This window comes from Pteropus vampyrus, unplaced genomic scaffold, assembly GCF_000151845.1.
Source record: "Pteropus vampyrus isolate Shadow unplaced genomic scaffold, Pvam_2.0 Scaffold29, whole genome shotgun sequence".
Classification (NCBI taxonomy): Eukaryota; Metazoa; Chordata; class Mammalia; order Chiroptera; family Pteropodidae; genus Pteropus; species Pteropus vampyrus.
In genome coordinates this window covers 2,612,843-2,632,686 of record NW_011888810.1, presented here as the reverse complement: position 1 = coordinate 2,632,686, position 19,844 = coordinate 2,612,843, and the positions used below count along the sequence as shown (strand labels likewise).

Genomic DNA, 19,844 nt, shown 5'->3' with positions numbered 1-19,844 from the left:
TTGTGGGGATGTTAGGTCAACGGAAAAACCAGAATAGGATGGAGGATAGAGGGCAACTCTCGTTTGCCCAACGGGAGGAGGAGAAGTCATAGCGGTACACTCTCAGTATCCCTTAGGAGGATGCCAACACCATGCCGTTTTGAGGATGGGGTTCAGAGAGGATTTCCATCAAGGAGAAAACTCAGCTTGTCCCACGAGACTGCAAAGGGCAGGCATCACTTTACCCAATAGGCAATCAACAAATATTAGATGGTGGTCAGACTTCCATTTTTAAATGAATGAATGAATGAATGAATGAATAAATGCGTTTTTAAATATATAAATGGAAACTACTAGAAGCCCATTTTGCAGTTCAAATTGTTCTCAGTCCTCAAGTTTGAAGACAGAACAGACATGAATCTGGGAATGATGGAATCTTTATTATAAAGTAAAATGGATGTAATCCTTATTTATTATGAAGCAAAATGAGACAATTACCTACCTACATTCTTATTTTTAAATACAAAGATAAAAATGCTCTACTGGCAACACAGCTTCTGTTTGCAAATTGAACAGGAGCGTAAGATACCAATCTAACAAGAGGAGATACAAAGAGAAAGCACAGTGAGTTCTCCACAACTCGTTTTAAAAACACAAATTTGTTCCAACACAATCAATATGAGGAAACAATCTGAGCATAGGGCAGTTTTTGCCTTTGCTCGTGCACGATTTTTGTCCACCAGAAACACTAGGTGAATGCATAAACCTGCACCCAGCCAAACAGAGCCACATAGGATACACAAAATGTGCACACACACCCCTCACATGTCCAAATGCTGCCTCAGTTCACATGCGTTCTGAGCCACACCTACCCACAACTTTCCTTGACTCAGATAACCCTCCTTCCTCCACTACACACTCACTCAGAAGCAGCAGTTCTTCTCACACTCACTTCCACAGGCCAGTTTCCGGGCACATTTACTGTAGCATATACGTGTTTCTTAACCATTTAACATGGGCAAAACGGTGCTACCTCTTTTTTTTTTTACTGTGTTACTGACCAAGTGTTTGAGTTTTGTGCCCTAACCCCACTTCTCCCGTAAGCCCCATGGGTTTTTTAATTGCATGATTTGGGATAGCACGGTGATTTTTAGGAACACCTGAGTCACATTATCGCAGAACTTACCATATGCGGAAAAATGTTCTTCCACAGATCATGAAAATTAAAAGAAAATACACGGCACTGTAAATTGGTACAGCCCTCTAGCAGTCAGGTAGCGATATTGACCAAGTTATGTCCCTATCTTTCGACCAAAGAATCCCATTCTAGGAAACACAAACCATAATTCAACAGGGATCATAAACATAATTCAACAGGAAAAAGGAAATGAGATGTGAGCATTAAGAAGTTCACTGTGACACTGATGTGTGTGCATGTGTGTGTGTGTGTGTAAAGTCATCAAACATCATAATTACAAAGACTATGCGACCAAATAGTAAATGACAACGATATATTACTTGTTAGGTGAAAAGGATATAGAAGCATGGAAACTGATTAATAGTATGAAAACAATGAGAAGACAACAATATTTGTTTACATACACACACACACATGAGCACACAGAGTTGTGTTTTTTAAATTTTTAAAAAGCTAAGTCACTAAGAAGGGTCTTGAATATGTTAATTTTCAGTGTGTTTTTTTTTTTAAATCAGAAATAGTTCCTCATTGCAGATCACATACCCAGCACACTATTTATTTCAAGATGTGAAGGAAGTAATTTGAAATTTTAGTTTCATGAATACATATTTTTGTAACAGTACAAATCTGAATCCTGCACTACGGCTGGTTATCTTCAGTTTGTCACTAAAACTAATTTGCAGCCTTGCTGCTTGCTGTAAATATGGAAACAATAGTCTCTTTGCAACAAGTAAACACACAGGGCAAAACATACCAACAGAAAGCAAAGGTTTTGTTGAACGGGCAAATTGCACAAAGCTTGCATACTGACTGTGTTAATGAGAGAAAAAGAGGTAGGAGGGTTTGATGCAAGCAGGGCCATTTCCAGGAAGACAACTTTCTGGACACACCAGATGGTCAACAGGAAGTGGGGCATTTTCATGTTTAGCACAGAAGGAACCATCCAGTGGATTCTATGAAAAATGTAAAGTCTGTACTTTGAACCATTAGTGGCAGAGACTCTGAATTGGCCCAAACTCTCATGCAGCAGGAAATGGGACATTGACAGTGCATGTGGGGGCAAGGGGTGGGAGGATGTGCCTGTGTGCACCCTTGGGAGGGGATAAAGACCCCGTTTTTATTAACATTTCATGAACTGGCTTCCCCATACCAAAAAGCTCTCTCCTTTGAACACCTAGGATGCAGAGTACGAGAGAGTGCTCAAGCTTTAGATCTTCACAGCCCTGGAACTTAATTCAAGCTGCTTGCTGTGTGACTTTCAGCAAGTTACTTTACTTCTCTGGGCCTCCTCTTCCTCTTCAGAAATGCAGGGAAACAGTTCTCTCTCAAATGGCTATTCTGAGGATTGTTTTAAAAAAGCAACACACCTGGCCTTAAGAAGGGCTTAATCTCAAGTTTCCCATTTGGAGATATTTCTACTGCCTCCACTCTGAACCTTGACCTCATCCGTGCTTGATGTCCCTAGAAAGAACATAATACCCTAGCTGTCCACACTCAATGTGGCACCAAGGGGCAGAGACTCCAACAGGATCCTGAATTATGCACTATCCAACCAACACTGGCCAACTGGCTTCACCCACCCAAGAGCCCAAGCTCCACGTCCCAGCTCCACATGTGGGGATGGTGTGGTTGGGAAGCAAAGGAGAGAGTGAGCGCTAAGAACTGTTCTTTCCACTTAAAAGAAGGAAAAATGCAAACCGCTGCTTATTGTGATTCAACGGAATGCAATTAATTTTGTGTCTGTCTTAAAATAACATTCAAAAAGTCCCTGAAAAGTAACCACTGGATCACCTGGTGTCTGTGCATAAAACCACTGGCATAAATTATCGCTGCCTGGTGTCCTTTGTCTCCCTTTGAAATTCTCTCTGGTGCATTCGTCAGCATCATGAAGATGTGGGTTGCTGGCTCCCCTATGTGACCGCAAGCCCCTCACGTCTCCCTGTTGCCTCACTGCAGCAGCAAAAAACTGAATAGTCACAGACAAGCTCCCATCCCAAGCGGCAGCCCGGAGACAACCGTATCACCTCCCTCCACTGCGTGGGAAAAAGCGGCCTGCTGGACGGAGGACTGCACAGGCCTGAGTGGGCTGCTTGGATGGGCCCACCCCCAACAGGTGCATATGGTAATGCAGCCCTGAGCCGCAGATCAGAGGTTTGAGATGAAAGGAAAATAGGTGGCTAAAAGAAAATGCAATTGCCACCAGACACATCTGTTTCCCTTCATCTGATTTATATAGGATGTACAGAAGGCTCTGTCAGTTTGGTACCCACTGGGTGTCACAAGCTCAGTAACACCCAGCCAAAGGGGCACTGGCCTCCTTGGTAGCAAATGCAGGCTTTCTACCAATACCTAACAAAAAAGGACAAGAGGAGAAGGCCATGTGGGTTTTGAAAGCCAACAGCACCCAAGTTCAGCAGGTGTGGCTTCATTAATAAAACGTTTAGTTGAAGAGCCTCTCCATGGCCCCCAGCAACTCTACTTACTTGTGCAAGAGTATCTCTTCCAGACAGTGCATTCCTTGAGGATACAGCCCGTGATCTACTGAGCTCTGGATGGGTGCAAGGGTGAGCAGAAGTGTGGATAAATACGTGGATGGATGTGTAGCTAGATGGAGTTTGGAAACAAGCTAAGAGGGGCTGTGTGTACAGTGCATTAAAAAGGAAATTCTGAACCCATTCAGGTGACGATCAGATTGCCATCTGCTACTTGTAGACAAACATTCAGAAGATTGGCAGCATTTTTAAATTAAATCAATAGCCATTCAGATGCACTGGAGCAATAGCCATGGGTTACTATTAAGAGGTTCCATTTAAACATTGATGCTTAATCCAGAGCTCAAAAGATCCCTCTGAACCTTTGATTAGCTTCAGTCGCAGATTTAACAGTCATATGGGGAATGACCAAGACTTTGACACTTGCTCCACCATCTTGCCTCTATCAACAGATTTGTGGAAGTGACCTTCTATGACTTCTGTGGCTAGGTCCTAAAGTCCCATGATTCATCTCCCCCGTGTTCTCTTGAGACACTCATTCTTGGAACCCAGCAGCCCAGGCAAGCCCACGTGGACAGACCACATGTAGGTGTTCCAGCTGACAGGGCAGCTCAGGTGTCAGCCAATAATCAGTATCAACCACATGCAAATAATGATGCTTCCAGATGATCCCAGCTCCAGCCATCAAGTCGCCACAGCCTTCAGGTCTTCCCAGTGGAGGCCCAGAAACTGTGATGCAGAGACAAGCCATTCCTAAGTTCCCTGTCTGAATTCCTGACCCGCAGAATACACAAGCATTAAAAAAATTGTTTCACACCATTAATTTATGAGGTGATTTGTTTTCCAGCAATATCAATTGTAATACTGAAACTGAAACACTGTCCCAAAATCTACCCCACTCAGCTTGTGCCTTGACACTGAGCTCCGTCCTGTTAGTCCCAAAATGCAGAGGTGACCCTTTCCTCCTATATCCGTAGATACTTTTTAAGGTCTTATTACCTAACGCCAATAAAATAAATAAATCAAGAGGCTGCTGCCCAACCGGTTTGCTGCCCATTATTTATACGTCTGTTCCTGTGTCTCATGCATTAGATCATATCTGATCATTCCTCGGATTTGTCACAAGTTCTAGCCACTTCAATAAAGTCAGCACCCTATCCCTGACCTTGATCCTCTCCACTTCGCCAACTGTTCTGGTCCATAAAATCTCAGCATACTTCACATTGATGCCAACCTGGGAAGCCGAGAAGAAATACCATCTCCGCATTCCAAACTCAATCCAACTAACTCTAAGGCTCACGTGAGGCTGGCAGGGAAAGGTAAATTAGTGCAAAAACAGGATACCTTCACATTTGATCAAAAGCTCCATTTTTAGAGATCAAATGAAAGGTAAGTGTTTATAAAGCTCCTTTAGTGGGTAGATTCCACAGAGTGGCATCAATATGGTGTTTCAATCCATCCCAATGAGTGGGAGGCAGCCAGAGCCTCCAGACATGCTAAGCGCCCCTCAGGATCAGATAGACACGTCAGTAGACACAGAGTGGGGTGGTTACGGTGATGCAAGCGAACGGACACATCCTACTCACCTGGAGGAGCAACTGAGATGAGATGCAAGCAAGTGTATCTGAAGTATGATGTACAAACATAACTGGGACCTTTGTCTGAGCCTTGAACCTGGTAAGAACCAGGGCAGCAAAGAGAGGAAGAAATGTGTGTGGCTCAGGCCCCAAAGAAGAAAGGACTCGAGAGCACACCCTATACTCCCGTAACTTGGCAGTGGCCTGAGGATACAGGAAGCCTTGTGGGACCCCAGAGTCATGACCCCTTAATAATCAACAGTGGACCAACGGCTTTGGAAGACCATAAGCACCACCGATATGCCGACGGAGGCAGCTACCCAAGAGTAGTTATCTTGACATCCAGAGGGTTTTCATTTTTATCTCTCATATCCAAGACCAACTTTACCTTCTAAATTTCCTCCCAAGACACTTACAGTCCTCCACTGGCACCACCCTAGGGCAGTCCACAGCCCCTCACAGCAACCTCCAAATGGAAAACCCCGCACTGCCCTGGCCTCCTCCCTCCATTCTCCACGCTGCCTCCAGCGAGATTTCTATCATAATGAAAATATAATCATGTCACCCACTCCCTACCCCTTCTTAAAACTCTTCAGTGGCTTCTCACTTCTCAACAGAGAAAGTATAACATCCTTAATATGGTCTATGAGGCACTGCACAGTCTGGCATCTGCCAGCACCTCCCGCTCTATCACCCTCGTACCTCCCCCTCACTCTCCATACTCCCAGCCACTTTCTGGAAACATCTATGTTCCTGACCTTCGCCTCAGGGCCTGACCCTGGTACCCTGGAGGGTGCTTTCATTTCCCATCCCTCTTCCCCTAATTACCTCCTACCACTTCTTAGATGCAAGAAGAAGTGGGTTCTGAGCCAGACTTCTTGAGTTCAAATTCCAGCCCTGCCACTGACTTGCTATGCCCCTGGGCAGAGGGCTAAAACTCTATGTGTCTCGGTTCCTCATGGGGATGAATAATCATTCCTGCTTCATGGGGCCATTAACATAAATAAATTAAGTTCAAATGATCGTATCTGGGCCTAGCACATCAAAAGTACTCAGTAACTGTTAGCACCTTATTCTTATTCCAGCTGAAATATCACTTCCACAGAAAGATGCCTCCTCTGTGGCTCCCTACATGAAAATTTCTTCATTTAATGCTTTCCTTCAAAGCATTTATTACCTTGTAATTATACATCCTTTAACGGGACTCTTTGATTAGTGAATGTCCCACCCACAGGTCACAAGAGCAGGGTAGGTGTCTGGTTTTGCTCACATCATATGCCAGTACTTAGCATGGCTCTTAGCATACAGCAGACACTCAAATTAAAACCTCTTGGATGGATGAATGGGTGGGTGGATAGATGGATAAAGGGACAGACAGATGCAGGGATGGATGGAGATAGCCTAAATGACACAGTGAGGAGGCTAGCCATTCTCACTATCCAAGATTATGCCCAGCATATTCACCTTCATGACCTACCCACAGTCCTGGACTACCTGTGTGTCATCTGTGATGACTGTGAGCATCACCAGTTCTCTTTCCCACCTCACTATTTTTGGTGGGCTCCATCTTACAAAAAGACTTTGATGGGGCCAGAGGGGGCTAGCTTTCCAGCTAGGACTAAAGTAAGACACGCCAATGGCAATGCACTGAGCACAGCCTCTACTGCAAACGAAGGTCAGTGAAGAGAGAGGTAACCTGAGACAGGGTGATCAAGAGCCCTCCACCCTCTTTCCAGGATTCCACCAGGGCAGCATCTAAGGAAGCTGATTCACATCCTTGCCAGCCAGGAAGAGGAAAATCCCCATGGCAAACTGGACATTGAGCCAGATCCCTTCTCAGATCTCCACTGTCTGAGACACAACAAGAATTCGTGAGATCTGCTGGGGGCAGGCAGCAGTGAAGTGGACGGATGAGGTCTCTGATCTTGAGGGCTGGCTGGGATGTGTAGAAGACAGACAGGAAATACATAATTAAAATAAATAATCAAAATCAATGCAAGTCAATATGGGAGGTGGAGGGATCTCCATTATATTCTAGAAATTCCCTGGCATGTAAAACAATTTTCCCACGTGGTTTCATGGAGGCAAACCAGGTGCACTGAGCAGGTGTGTTGCCAATAAGTTTCTCACCTGAAAGGCCAAGCAGTGCTGTGAGATGCTTATAGAGAGGCTCAGAAGGTACCCAGCTACTCCTGCGTGTGTGAAGTGCCTCTGACGTCAGGCTCACATCAGGTGTTTTCCCAAGCACAGGCACTAAATCATCTCGAGAAACTCAGGAAAGACAATTACCCCCACTTTACAGATGTAGCAACTGCGGCTGGGAGGGGTTAAATGAGTTAGCCACACAACTGAGCCAGGTGTGAAACCCAACACTGTCTGCAAAGCCCATGCTCTTACTGCTATACCTGACCACAAGGGGAGTAAGAAGTGGCTTTTGTTTCGTCTTTGCACAAAATGGAGGGACCTAATTTAAAATAATATGTCAATGTGCAGCACTTGCTGTCAAGATAATCTGCAAGTAAAACTCAAGACTTGTTTAAAGATGGATGGCAAACTGTTACATAATAGATATAACAGTGATAAATAACCTCGTGGCCACCCTGACACTAAGTACCCTATATACACAATTTCATTTAACCCTCACATCACTCCCACTGAGGGCGAGGTCAGGACCATCATACCTGATTTACACATGGAAACAGAGGTTTTGAAAGTTAAAGTGCTTACTTAAGGGCCAGGAGTTGAACCCAAGCCTATATATTTCAGTGCCTAAGACTCATATCATCTGATCATTCGAGCAAAGCTGACTTACTGCTCCAAGGCAAGGCAGGCTGGGATGGTGGCCAGGCTCAGGAGTAGAATTAGCCACCACAAGGAAAGGATTTAGCTGGAGGTCCAGTCTAGCAAGTGTAGCCTGATACCCAAAGCACCAGCAGCAGATAGTAGGTGGTTGGTCACAGGATGGTGAACCTAGAACACTGGGTCTGCAGGTGACAAAGGGAAAGCCTGCCCAGGTAAGAGGGTCCCAGCAGCCAGGCCTTTGTTGGAGACAGAAACTGGTCCCTAAGAAAAGTGCTCACCAGATCAAGGGAGGATCTAGGACCTAGAGAAACAGAGAGGGAGGCAAGGACTTGTGGCCAGGAAACAATGCAGGGTTCCAGGAGCAGAACCAGGAAGCCAGGCAGCATTGTTCTTGGCAGTGAGACCAAAGTTGTCAGGGAACAAGTCCTGGGCTTGATAACTTAATGCTCCCAGGGAACTGAGTAGGAGCCCCTGGAACTCCTAAGGGACTCCTTTGAAGAGAACACACTCTTTCATTCCTTCAGTAAGTACTGATTGAGCACCTGTCATGTCTCAATCAAGGCTAGGGCTAGGTCCCAGAGATAGAGCTTTGAACAAGACGGATATGCCCCTGCCTCGCCATGAGCTTGAAGTGCAAGGCAATGCCTCTCGAGCCAGCATCTGAGGTCATTCATAAACATGCAGATTCCTGGGCCCTGCCCCAGATCTGCTAAAGGAAGTTAGGAGAGGGAGCCTCTGTGGCCTTGGACAAGTCATTGGACTTCTCAGAGCCTCAGTTTACCCATTTGTAAATGGGACTAGGAATAAGAATGGCTCATGGGTTGTTATATTAAAATGATTATACTCAGCACAGAGTAGGGGTTTGACATAAGCCAAGATCGTTGTGATCTTCCTTTTAATTTTCTATGTCATCATCTATGAATAGGGTCTATGAGTCTTCATTTGAGCAAGACCACTAGTCACTCATATGCACTAAATTTTGAGATTACTGCATTGTTTTTTAGCTCTGCAGGCAGTTCCTGCTCTTTCAACATAGGGACCAGCCAATAACTCAAAATTGAGACAAACAAGCATCTGTACCCCAGGCTGTCTGGAGGAAAACAAGGTCACCTGGGACCCCAATTGTTCAGAATCACAATAAGTACGACCCCTGCAGGACAAGAGCACTAAGAAAAGCAATTCTCTCGTAGGAGCTCAGACGTAGTGACAGGAAACCAGGAGGCCGTCCCAGATGAGCTTCACGCTGTTCAGCCATGGAGGACAGGAAGCACCTTGCTCACAGTTTGTGTCTGTCTATGCAGAGATTATGACAAAAGAATCAGCCCAAGGGAAACCAAGAAATGGCTGAGGTCCGCCTTCTGCACCTGCTTTCCTAGCTATCTCAGCCCTCCCCTCGCATCTCTGCATCTTAATTAAGGGGCATTTTCCCAACAATGTCCCTGTCTCTCATGCCTTGACACTGTAAAGCGACCGGCCTTTAATTATAGAACAAAACAACATGTAGGTAAAAAGAGGCAGATCACGAATGAAGGTGGGAAGAGAGAGAATCTGGTCTTCTCCAAAGCCCTGAAACTGTGTAACATCCTTGCAGACTAAGGGGGTGAACCCACTCAGCTAGTTCTGGGAATGCCCCTCCATTTCTCCTTAACCACTCCCCTCCCTGTGGACACACCGGATTCCATGCTGGAACCTGGAAACCACTGACAGTCACCTAACCTCTAATGCCAGAAAACCAACGAAGCAAGGAGACAAAAACCAGGGACCAGGTTTGCTCATGCAGATTTTATGCTCATTCCTGCCACGTTTGTGAACAGTCGCCATTCAGCGTCCAAGGACCAGGCAGTGCAAAAACAACCCGCACACATAAATGCCTCCGATGAACCTTGCAGTCACTTTCATTTGATCCAACAGGAAATACTCCGGCAATGAGTCTGCGCTCTTCTACCAGTGCAAGGAACAGAGTGCTCTGCTGACGTCTTCAATTGTTGAGGGCGCTTTGCTGAAGACTATCTGCCCATCCCTTCAACGTGGCTTCTGAGGGAATTGCTGCTGCTACGAACGCATGTCGCTGCCTTTGTACCTGGGGCTCAGGATGCATTTTCTTCTTGGACCAACGTACAAGTGAGGGTAGGCTGCAGCCGATACGCTGCTCTGATTAGCACTATTATTCTGCGGCATTAGTGAGTGAAGACTACAGTGGGCTGGCCTGGTACTCCAACTTGGAATATTGTTTCTGGTTTAAAATTAAACCCTGAAAGCCCAACCACTTCAGAAATTGAGCGTGTGTGGTTGCTGAAAGGCTTTCTTTAGAGTCATCAGTGAGGTAACTTTTCTTAAATAAGAGAATAGACTAAAATAACCAGAGAGAACCCACATCATATCATTATAAGGAAGTGGCTACGGAAAGATGATGTGCTCATCCTGAAAAGATTCTAAACACAGTGAGCACATTTCCTCTAAGACCCCAGGAAAATGTCACCTCCTCCAAGGCAGTTAGGGACTCCCTCCCTCAGTGAAGCCAGCTCCTGGCCCAAACAGGGAGTAAAATAAATCACATTGACTATGACCCCTACAGGACGAGAACATCAAGAAAAGCAATCACTGCTATTGGCCGGCTGTTCCCACGTGCCCGGCTCCTGCCAAACCCTCACCTGCGGTGACTTACTGACTCCTCACAACAATCCTCGGGAGTACCTTCTGCCATCATTCCCAACTGACAGGTGAGCATGCTGAAGCTCCGAAAAATTAAGGAGTCGGTCGTAACTGACTCAGAAGCTGAGCCCTTTCCCAAGGCACAAGCAAGTCTGAGCAGAGAAAAACTGCCCCACAGGACGTCCTTCCATAGGGATTACTGGGGGATGTGTCATGACAACTGTCCAAACTGCTCCTAGAGCTGCAAGTTCTTCCTTGTCCGCTGGAGTCAAACAGCCCAGGCAGCCACTGCCAAGCTGAGACACTGATGACCACATCCTTCTAAGCAGATTTAGCATCTAGCATATAGTCCGCCATATTTCACTGATTCTAAAACGCAAACACCATTTTCCATTCGATCATCTTTATAAACAGAACTAAAATCAAGGCCACCCTCCTGCTTCTCCAGGACTGAGATAAGCAACACCCCAGAGAATACTCGGCTGTTACGCCCCTCCCTACCACTGAACTCGAGTCCAGGGGCCCCCGCACACTCAGGGGCTGTGCACTAGGCAGAGCAAAGAAGAAATCCTGGCCACTGCCCAGGTCCGGTCCGGTGCTCCTGCAGAGACCCTTCCTGAGGAAAAGGTAACTGGGGAACACCTCAGGAGCTGAGGGAATGTCTAAAAGGGCTCTGTAAACAAAATAAAACAAAAATTCCAAGTGGTAAGAAAGCACTGAGACATCATATAATGAACAGTGGTATTTCTTTTAGTGCAGTGGTTCTAAATCTCAGCCGTGCATTGGTATCACCTGGGGAGTTTTTTAAACTACTGATAAAAATATAAGGCAATGAATGAATGAAAAAATGAACAAATGAATAAAACCCATGCTCAAATCCCAAATTACTGATGTCTCGAGTATGGCCTGGGCATGGAGAGATGTGAAAGCTCCCCAGGTGATTCCAGTGTTTAGAGGTACGCAAACCAACAGACAATAACTTATAATTAGTGCTGTGTCAGGTCTTTAATGAAAGCAGATGCAGTGCCAGACCTTCAGAATTTTCCCTGTGAACTCAGCCACATGCCCCAAACACTCTCCATCTCCTTTTGAGGAGATGCTTTATCAAGTCAACAATGGTGAAGCTGTTGACGATTGCATAGGTACACAAGCTTCATGTTTATTTTATATGTAATCTTCAGGATATACCTAAGACCGATTTTTTGGGGGCCCATTTTACAAATGCAGAAACCGAGGCTCAAATACAAGTCCAACAACTTGTCCAAGGTCACAGAGGAAGTCATTGGCAAAACTCCAAAACTTACACTTTTGCAAAATACCACGCTGGCTCTTCAAAATACTGTGTTCCTTCCATGGACACGGCTAAGCACTAGAATCTAAGGATGGATAAACCACAGACCATGTGTTCTAAGAGCTTATAACCTGCTCCAGGATGCAGACGGGTATCTTTGCCATTGTCATATAAGCCACTCTCAGCTCTCCAAGGTACAAAGGATTGAGAGAGTCCAAAGTATTCTTGACTGGAGGAGTCAGTCTCCATAGGGGGGAACAGCTAGGACTTGGCCTTTGGAGGGTCAAGAGGATTTCCATTAGCAGAGGAGAGGGCAAAGACAAAGAGGGCCCAGGTGCCATGACCCATCCTGCTGCAGGGCAAAGGCCTTGTACCCACCAAAGGCAGTAGGGACACTGTATATCTATCCTCTACAGCCCCTGTGTGTCGAAGTACCCGTTTCAGGCACCTCGTCAGGCTTACTGTTTGCCTACAAATGCATTTAGGTATGTGGTGTAAGTTCAGGAATTCCTGGAGAGGAAAAGCAGCCCCAGAGAGCCATCTCACACCTTCTCGTCTTAGGAGCTATTTCTCCCGGCAAAGGCTGCAGGGAGCTTTGCCCAGAGTACTGTATTAATTAATCCCTGCCCTGGTATCAAGTGCAGCTTCAGTCTTGCAGCCCTGAGGAACGGAGTCAAACATATGACTTACAGTTGGCATTCTATCTGTGGCTGAATCTGAAGCTGGGAGATGGAACTTCTCTAAGTAAGGACCTTAACTCCAACTGTTCCTACACCCCACACTACCCAAATGTAAACCCTCTGAGTGTCAGAACGCACCTTGGTCTCACGGGGTCTTCCTTGAGAAGGACCACCATGCTCCAGTGCTGTGACCCCACAGGGAAGGACAAGTGGGACAAACACCATCCCCCTAGCACACTGACTTTATCTCAAGTCCTCCTCCTTCTTATTGATTCCACAGATTATTCCCCTCTGTTCCTCAGGTCAGGGGTTGGCAAAATACAGCCTGCAAATCTGGCCTACTATCTGTTTTTATAAAATATTATTGATAAAAAAGCCATGCCCATTTATTTACCTATTATCTATATGAGGCTACTTTCCCATCACAATGGCAGAATTAAGTAGTGGACAGAGACTGAATGACCCACAAAGCCGAAAATATTTACTCTCTGGCTCTCCACATAAAGAGTCTGCCAAACGCCTTGAAGCCTCGATTGAGATGGTATATTAGAAAATGGTAGTGCCTTCATCAACCCGGGTCCCCGAGTGTGGTCACAAGAAACAATGACCCTGAACCTGGTGCTGGACATGTAGACCAAAGGAGAAAGTGACCTCTTTTCGTTAAATCCACTGGGAGTTGAAGTAGTTGTTAACCACAACATAAATTAGCTCATAACTTTCACACTCCAAACAGTAATAAAAGTGAGGTGTAGACATAGGTTAAAAGGTAAGAGACATACTCAGAATCATAAACACATAAAAACAAGCTGAACCAGGACAATGTAGATGACTCTTTTAATGTTGAACGTAATTGATTGTCAATCTGTTTTACCAGGAAAGTAATAATAAATATGTAAATAACTGTTTGAATAAACACAGAAAATCTGATATTCAAATTAGATGACTCATTTTAATCTACTCTGAAAAATTTACAAGAGAACTTTATGAGTACTTTTATTGCCCATCTCACTAAACACTTATGTGCTGAGAACAGGTAAGGGTCATTACAGTTTTCAGCACACTAATAAATTTAGCACTGTTGTAGTTGTTAACAGAATCGGAGTGAGAGTTGAAATATTGGGCACTTTTACATTGTTTCACATTTCTGAAATACATTTATGTTAGTAAGAAGTATTTGCTTTACTATATGCAAGGAAAAATAAAGATTTCATTAAAAAAAAAAGTTTGCCAACCCTGCCAAAAACGAAAAAAAGGAGGAAAACAAGGAGAGCTAGAAAAATTATTTATGTGTTAGTGTCCCTGTCACAGAGCTCTTTTTTCTATGCTATTAGGGTTATTACTCTCAAAGAACAAATCTGCTTTAAAACTTTAGAGACACCTCACTCCATGCAGAACAAAGATCCCAATTCCTTAGCATGGTCCATAAAATCCCATAACCCGTGTCCGCCCACCTCAAACGCATGACAAGCACACATAGCATGACAGGACATAAAATAGATCGGTGTGCCCTGCCTGTAGTACATTCATCGTTTTATGAAGTTTTTGTTTCACACACATATTATATATATGCCCACATATTTGTGTATTGAGCCCACGATGCAAAATATATTTCTTTTGGTGGGTCACAGGCAAAAATCTCTGAAAGCCACTACACTAAAACTCTATGAATTAAATCTTAAATCTACCCGCTTCTCTGCATCACCAACTCACAAAATCTCTTACCCTCTCACCTAGACCCTGGCTGCAGCCCCCTACCTGGTCTTCCTGCCTCTGCCTTGAACCTCTACCAATGCATTTGCACATGGTGGCCAACTCTGAAAAGCCCTGTCTTGAAACCCTTTGGTGGTTTCCCACTGTTTTAGAAATAAAATCCAGGCTTCCTGATACAGCCTCTAGACTTAAGCATGGTCTGGAGCCTGTCTACCTGCTCCACTCCTGTACCACACTGCAGCTGTGCTGCCTCAGACGTGTTCAGCACTTTCCCGCTATAGAGCCTTTGTGAGTATCATCCCCTTCAACACTGGGGTTGAACTGGGTTTAATTAAGTAATATACTGAGGATATATTGGGCTTGGATATTTCCAATTCCCATACACCCCCCCCCCACACACACACACACATATACACACGCACGAGCCTTGCCTTACCAACTGCAGTTCATCATTTAGGTCCTACTTTAATGTCACTTCCTCGGAGTATCTTCCCTGACACCGTAGACAATATCGGGGACCCCTATAATTTTTAGCCCTCTTTTCTACCCCTTACAACTCTTACCTCAATTGTAATTAGCAATTTGTGTGATTCACAGTAAATGTCTATCCCCTTTTGCTCTTGAATTGCAAGTCCCACATAGCAGGATCTATGTGCATCCCGTTCACTACTGTCCCCAGCAAACCCCTGGCCCATAGTAGTGCTCAAGAAACAGTCACTGAAGGAGTCTATGAATCTCATCCTATAGTCTGCAAATCTCAGTCCACAAACTTTAAATTCTCATTTCTACATCTAGGAATTGGGCTCAATTACCGTGTCCTAAACCAGACGCAGAAGTTCCAGCAGTCTACAACAAATTCTGGCAACAGGTGTGTTCGACTGACCTGAACCCATACTTGGCATATGTGGCTCCTGTGAGTCTACCAGCCCCAGTGTGAATGGTATGCTTCTGTGATGAGCACACTCCCTGCTATTCAAGAAGACTGGGATCTGAGTTCTAGGGCCTAGATGAGTGAACCCTGACTTTTTTTAAATTCTCACTTGTCAAAGACATTCTTGGTGTGACTCTACCCCAAACTTCTAATAAGCTGGGGCATGTATCTCTCATTTTCTGAAGTAGGACAACTACTCATTCATTCGCTCTTAAAAGGGGCAACTGTGAATGTTCCTTAGCATTTATTTAAGCTTCTTTCATTGTGTGTGTCTGAGTCACACACACAAAAAAAACCAGTGATATTTACTTTAAGTTCCACAATGATTCGCTAATCCAGAAAAAAACATCAGGTTCAGATGAATTAAGACTGGCCATGAGTTCAAACTGTTGAAACTGGCTAATGGGTCCTTGAAAGTGCAGTATAACATTCTATTTTTGTGTATATTTGAAATGTTCCAGTCTATGGCCATGCCACCCTGAACAAGCCTGATCCTGTCTGATCTCGGAAGCTAAGCAGGGTTGGGCCTGGTTAGTATTTGGATGGGAGACCATCTAGGAAGACCAGGTGCTGTAGGCATAAAAAAGAAAAAATAAGGGATTGTAAGCTGACAAGGTCCTTGCAATCTGTGAGGTCAACCAAGGGTTTCCTCGCCTGAAAAAAAAAATTTAAAAAAAAGAAAAGAAATGTTCCACGTGAACATCGAAAAAATTATTTGATGAGCATTTAATGACTCAAATCAATATTCACTCATATTTGCTCCCAATAATAAGCATTTGTTATTAAAATCAGCACTGAAATGAAGGTGCATGTAAAATAAAGGGACTGGTTTTAGCACAGCAAACAATAATTGTACAATCCTATCTCCAATTAAATTATAGCCCTTTACTAAAATAACATTAAATAGTGAATGAATTTCTAATTACTATGCATAAAAAAGTGAAATTCTATTTAGAGCAAGTTTTAAATAACTAAAAACATGACCCTAAGTACAGAGCTTGGCACTCGATAAGTATTTATTGAATGAAAGACCAGCTGAGGCATCTTTCCCAATTAAACTGCAACTATTTTTAGCTTAAGCAAAGAGAAAAAAAGATTAATAATGCCTAGGGTTCATATCTTGGTTCTGATATCATTCTCCAATAAAAGGAACAAGGGCTCCTTGGAGAAATGCCTGGAGCATCTTGTAGTACCAGAACGTAAGAAAGTGACATTAAAATAAAAATTTTTTAAATGCAGGCATGTTAAAGGGAGCCAACCTGAAAAAGTTTCCAATGGCCAAAGCTGAAACAACTTGAGCAAACAAAATAAATGATGTAACAATGAATTATAACCCAAATTATAAAATAAATATCCGTGAGTCCAATCACCTAAATTAGTGAACTAAAGAAACTAGGGAGAAGAGACATATCTCCCATATAGAATTCCAAATTGTTTCCAAATAACAATTCCAAATAATGTAGCTATTTCTCCCTCAAAAAGGTGGAGCTTAACTCCCCATTCTTAAGTATAGGCTGAGCTTCGTGACTTGCTTCCAAAGAACAGAGCGTGAAAGGAGGAGGGTGAGTACCCTTACGGCAGAGAAACTGGACAGACACTACCTCAGCTAGGTGATCAAGGTCAGCATCAACAGTGCTAAGTCATGTTGATACGTGTACCCTTTTTATGTGATGAGAATGGCACGTGACCTCTGGGGTCTTCCTTGTAAAAGCCCATAACCCAATCTCATCAAGAGGGAAATATCAGACGAACCCAAATTGAGGGACATTCTACAAAATACCTACCTAGTACTCTTCAAAACTGTCAAAGGTAGTGGCTTGAGTGTCTAAGAAACTGTCACAGATCAGAGGAGGCCAAAAAGACATGATGACTAAATGTAATTATTCTGGATAGGATCCTCTCTTCTAGAAATGGGGCACAGATGCCCTCTGTAGATTGGCCCCTAGGTGGTTTATTGTTTGTAACAGGTTGTGAAGCTCACTGGCGCAAAACGCAAAATTTTACACATTCAGTTATTTTAAACACAGCCCAAATGAGCAGATTTTTAGCCACTTAGAGCCTACTTGCTTGGCATACCACACCAAGCTGCCCCTAACATCTGACAGTCATAGATTAAATAAAGTCTGTAACTATAAAGACCCCAAGCCCCTGCTGCTCTTCAGAGGTCTCTGTCCCAGAGACTCTACTGGGCTGCTGAGCAACATCATCTAGATACATAAGGCCCATCTCCAGGCCCCTTCTCCCCTGGAAGTTCCTTCGCTCTCCCCTCCATTTCTGAGTAGTGACCCTGTACCATAGCCTCTGGACAGTCTCATGCCATGCAGGGCCACCCCTCATGCAAACCTGTCAAAGCATCATCCAAATAAAGCTTGTGTGGACTACGCCCATCTCACTGTCGTATCTTTTCCCTTGACTAGCCCCCAAACCCTCAAATCTCCTACATCCTGGAGCAAAGAGAGTCGTTAGGGAAAATCCAATGAATTCTGAATGAAGTGTACAGTTTAAAAGTAATTTACCAATAGTGGATCTTTAGTCATGACCAGTGTACTATAGTAACTTAAGATGTTAGCAACAGGGAAAACTAGGTGAGGAATATACAGACACTCTCTGTAGTACTTTGCTGATTTTCTGTGAATCTAAAACAGTTCTAAAATGAAAAGTTTACTTAAATTTAAAGAACGATAAATAAGGAGAGGCGGGACTTCCATATAACAGCTGTTGTGTGAGAAGCCCAGAAAATCCTCTCACCCAACAAAACTACCACTTAACTGGTGAAAATCATAAAAGAAAATTAGCATTTAATATCTCTGGAAACTGTCGTAAGTGTACACAGAAAATAGAGAAACATTTATAAAACAATACCTATTAAATTTCAATAGTAGTAGTAAGAGTCGTGGTAGTAAGAGTCGTGGCATTTGATCCATGACCTGCTCCCATCCGTTTGACCAGCTCTAAGTTACAGAAACTCTGCTTCAGATGGTATAGCTAAGGACATTCCCTCTCTTCCAAGTGCCCAGTCTAAAGCTACAATTCTACTCTAGGACAGGTAAACTCTCAGTCTTCATGCCCACTTCCCACCACTACCAAGCCCCTCTACCAAGTCCGTGTTGAAAAAGCTTGCGTACAGACAAGGGACTAGGAATTTCTTCCCCAACACAGATTCCATTTATAGGATGAAGACTCTACACAAGCCTTGACGGGCCATGAATACGGGGGCTGCAATCACCTCCCCAACCCAGATTGCTTGTACAACAGAAGTTACATGCATGCAGTGGCAAGCTGAGAAGACCAGGGTCTACATCCTTTCTTCAGTGCCCATGCATAGGGTAGAGGTGTCACTCTGGGAGATGTGAGCTTCTGTCCCAACTCCTGCACTGGGGCAGTGGTGGAGAGGTTCTGCCCAAGAGAAAGGGCTGGCTAGCCAAAAGCTATGCCTGAGGGAACTGACGTCATCTGGAGCAAAGCATGGAGAAGATCATGCCTAACAACATTGTTGAAAACAACGAAGACCTTGGTGGCAGGCAATTAGAGAGGACTAGTAGTTTCATGAAGCTAGTAGCGATACTTAAAATGGCAGACCAGTCATACGTTTAATAGAGAAAATCAGAGAAAGGGACAATCGAGAAGGGCCCTCATGGAATTATACTCATCCCTAGGAATCCAGAAGCCTGGCAAATATGTTATGCAGCACCCATGGGGAGCAATCAGAGCTGGATGAGGAGCAGACTTAAACACATATCCCCATAAGAATCCATCAGCACTGGGCCTTACTGGTTCTACACGTTTAAGCATAACCTCTGACCAAACATTCACTGAAAAATAAACTATAATGACTCTAGGAAACGAGGCTTAAAATTATACTCATCCCTGCTGGTCTGGAAGACTGTGCATATGCTCAAGGCTGCACCTGCTCAGGAGCGACAAGAGAGAGAACACCCCAGAGCCCAGAGCCCACATCCCAGCACAGGACAAAACTGTGAGCCCTCTGAACTGTGAAAGTAGTTTCCAAGTCACATGCAAATCCAACAGTAAAGAGAGAAAATACAACTGCCTGAAGGTGCATAAGCACAATTTTTGACAATAAGTGGCTTATGTTGATCCAAGGGGAATCCCTAGAAAGCCAAGCTGAAAGATAAAAACAAGAGAGAAAAGCTGAGCGGGAACATAGAAGCTACACACTACAAAGAAAATAGACTTTACAGAATTAGTTCAGCCTAGTCATCAAACACATAAATAAATGACCAAATATAAACAACAACAGACTCGGGTTGGGGGTGGAGAGGGAGAATCAGTATCCATATTTCCTACAATATATTATCTGAAATGCCCAGTTTTCAACAACAAAAAAATATATAAGACATGCAAAGAAATATGAAGGTGTGATGAACACACAGGGGAAAAAAACAGACAATAGAAACTGTCTTTGAGATGGCCTAGATGTTTGACATACCATACAAAAACTTTAAAACAACTGTTATAAAGATGTTCAAAAAACTAAAGAAAATCATGTCTAAAGAATTAAAGGAAAGTAT

The 19,844-nt window shown here is 44.0% G+C and overlaps 1 protein-coding gene and 1 pseudogene across 1 annotated transcript in view; one reads left to right on the top strand and one right to left on the bottom strand.

Moving 5' to 3' along the window:
- Window positions 1-19,844, bottom strand: part of CDYL2 (chromodomain Y like 2) — a gene marked incomplete at its 5' end in the record, with an annotated part of 169,327 nt that overhangs the window by 77,198 nt on the left and 72,285 nt on the right. The gene's annotated exons all lie outside the window — the stretch shown is intronic.
- Window positions 15,773-15,891, top strand: LOC111737649 (annotated as a pseudogene).